Source organism: Jaculus jaculus, chromosome 3, assembly GCF_020740685.1.
Source record: "Jaculus jaculus isolate mJacJac1 chromosome 3, mJacJac1.mat.Y.cur, whole genome shotgun sequence".
NCBI classification, from domain to species: domain Eukaryota; kingdom Metazoa; phylum Chordata; class Mammalia; order Rodentia; family Dipodidae; genus Jaculus; species Jaculus jaculus.
Window position 1 is genome coordinate 97,558,887 of NC_059104.1, and position 3,519 is coordinate 97,562,405.

The window sequence follows — 3,519 nt, forward strand, 5'->3', positions numbered from 1 at the left end:
CTGACTTGGATCCCTCAACAGACCAGAAATCTAAACCTCTTTGTTGATAGAGGATCTGGTCATTATAATAACTACTCTTGCATACATACTTGGGGCTGTTTTTGATTGAATGTGTACAGTGTTTAGTTAAATTTTAGAATCTACCTGTATTTTATTCCACTCAGCCTGCTTGAATACTCCTATAGCAGGGAAACTCAACCCCTAAGAACATCTTTGTAGATACTCTGAGAGTCTTAAGAGCCACACCTAATACCTTAAGGTCCTACCCTGAAAATATATTACATCAAATCAATTGATACAGCTAAGAATACCCAGCTAGCTAGAAAATCCAAGCATTAACTTAATCCAAGATGCAAAAATATATACATTATAACACAAGAAACACTAAAAAGCAAGACGATGTAAATCCACCTAAAAGTATTAATGCATCAGAAATGTCCTCCAGTGAGAAAGAGTTAGAGGAAATGCCTGAGAAAGAGTTCAAAAGAATAATTATAAATATGTTCAAAGAGGTCAAAGAACACATGAAAGCAATCAAAGAAGAAATCAAAGAGGAAATCAAAGGAATCAAAGAAGAGGCAGGACACCAATTTAATGAAATAAAGAAGGCAATACAAGACATAAATAGGGAAATAGAAATAATAAAGAAAAACCAGTCAGAATTACTAGCAATGAAGAACACAGTTAATGAAATAAAAAACTCTGTAGAAAATCTCACCAGTAGGATGGATGAGGGAGAGGACAGAATATCTAAGCTGGAAGACCAGGTGGCAGACCTAATGCAGTCCAACAAAGAGAAAGACAAACATATAGAAAAGTATGAGTGGGAATTTCAAGATATTCGGGACACTATGAAAAGATCCAATATAAGAATTCAGGGCATAGTAGAAGGAGAAGAACTCCACTCCAGAGGCATAGTAGGCATCTTCAACAAAATCATAGAGGAAAATTTCCCCCAAATTGGGAAAGAGGTGCCAATACAGATACAGGAAGCCTTTAGAACCCCAGCCAGACAAGACCCAGAAAGAACCTCTCCTCGCCATATTATAATCAACCTTCCAAACACACACACCAAAGAAAAAATATTGAAAGCAGTTAGAGAGAAAAATCAAGTTACCTACAAAAGCAAGCCCATCAGGATTACAGCAGATTATTCAACACAAACTTTTAAAGCCAGAAGGGCTTGGAGTGATATATTCCAAGTTCTGAAAGATAACAACTGTCAACCAAGGTTACTTTATCCTGCAAAGTTATCCATTCAAATAGATGGAGAAATAAAGATGTTCCATGACAAAGGCAGGTTAAAGGAGTATTTGAAGACAAAACCAGCTCTACAGAAAATACTTGATAGAATCCTCCATGCTGAACAAAAGGAAAAGCACACATATAAGGAACCTAGAAAAAACAAGCTATATTCAAATACCAGTTACCAGAAGAGAGCACAGGTAGAACCAGTAACACACACACACACACACACAAATGGCAAACATAAATACACACCTTTCAATAATACCTCTTAATATCAACGGTCTCAATGCCCCAATGAAAAGACATAGATTTGCAGACTGGGTTAAAAAGCAGGATCCTACAATTTGTTGTCTCCAAGAAACTCACCTTTCTACAAAGGATAGACATTATCTTAGGGTGAAAGGTTGGAAGACGGTGTTTCAAGCAAATGGGCCTAGAAAACAAGCAGGGGTTGCTATCCTAATATCAGACAGGGTAGACTTTAGTCCGACGTTAGTCAAGAAAGATAAGGAAGGTCACTTTATATTGATTAAGGGCACACTCCAACAGGAGGACATTACAATCCTAAACATATATGCACCTAACATGGGGGCTCCCAAATTCGTCAAACAAACACTATTAGAACTAAGGTCACAGATAACACCAAACACAGTGGTGGTGTGTGACTTTAACACCCCACTCTCATCAATTGACAGGTCATCCAGGGAAAGAATAAACAGAGAGGCATCTGGACTAAATGAGGTCATAGAAGGAATGGACCTAACAGATATATACAGGACATTTCATCCAAAGGCTGCAGAATATACATTCTTTTCAGCAGCACATGGAACATTCTCTAAAATAGACCATATATTAGGACACAAAGCAAATCTTAACAAATTCAGGAAAATTGAAATAATTCCTTGCATTCTATCTGACCACAATGGAATTAAACTACAAATCAGTAGCAAGAAAGGCTATAGAGCATACACAAAATCATGGAAACTAAACAATACACTACTAAATGATGAGTGGGTCAATGAAGAAATCAAAAAGGAAATCAAAAAATTTATAGAGTCAAATGATAATGAGAACACAACATACCAAAATCACTGGGACACAATGAAGGCAGTTCTAAGAGGTAAATTTATAGCCTTAAGTGCCTATATTAAGAAATTAGAAAGGTCACAAGTAAACGACCTAATGCTTCGCCTTAAAGCCTTGGAAAAAGAAGAACAAGGCAAACCAAAAATTAGTAGACGGGAAGAAATAATAAAGATTAGGGCAGAAATTAATGAAATAGAAACAAAAAGAACAATCCAAAGAATTAATGAAACAAAGAGTTGGTTCTTTGAAAGGATAAACAAGATTGATAAACCCTTAGCAAATCTGACTGAAAGAAAGAGAGAAGAGACACAAATTAATAAAATCAGAGATGAACAAGGTAACATCACAACAGATTCCAGAGAAATTCAAAAAATCATAGGGACATACTATAAAAGCATATACTCCACAAAGTATGAAAATCTGAAAGAAATGGATGATTTCCTTGATCTATATGACCTAGCTAAATTAAATCAAAATGAGATTAATCACTTAAATAGACCTATAACAAACATGGAGATCCGAACAGTTATCAATAATCTCCCAACTAAAAAAAGTACAGGCCCGGATGGATTCACTGCTGAATTTTACCAGACTTTTAAGGAAGAGCTAACACCATTGCTTCTTAAGCTTTTCCAGGAAATAGAAAAAGAAGGAATTCTATGAAACTCCTTTTATGAGGCCAGCATCACCCTGATACCAAAACCAGGCAAAGATAGAACAAGAAAAGAAAATTACAGACCAATCTCCCTCATGAACATAGATGCAAAAATTCTCAACAAAATATTGGCAAACACAATACAAGAGTATATCAAAAAGATCATTCACCCTGACCAAGTAGGCTTTATCCCAGAGATGCAGGGATGGTTCAACATACGCAAATCTATAAATGTAATACATTACATAAACGGGTTGAAGGACAAAAATCACATGATCATCTCATTAGATGCAGAGAAAGCATTTGACAAAATCCAACATCCCTTCATGATAAAAGTCCTACAGAGACTGGGAATAGAAGGAACATATCTCAATATAATAAAGGCTATTTATGACAAGCCTACAGCCAACATATTACTAAATGGGGAAAAACTGGAAGCTTTTCCACTAAAATCAGGAACAAGACAAGGGTGTCCACTGTCTCCACTTCTATTTAATATAGTTTTGGAAGTCTTAGCCATAGCAATAAGG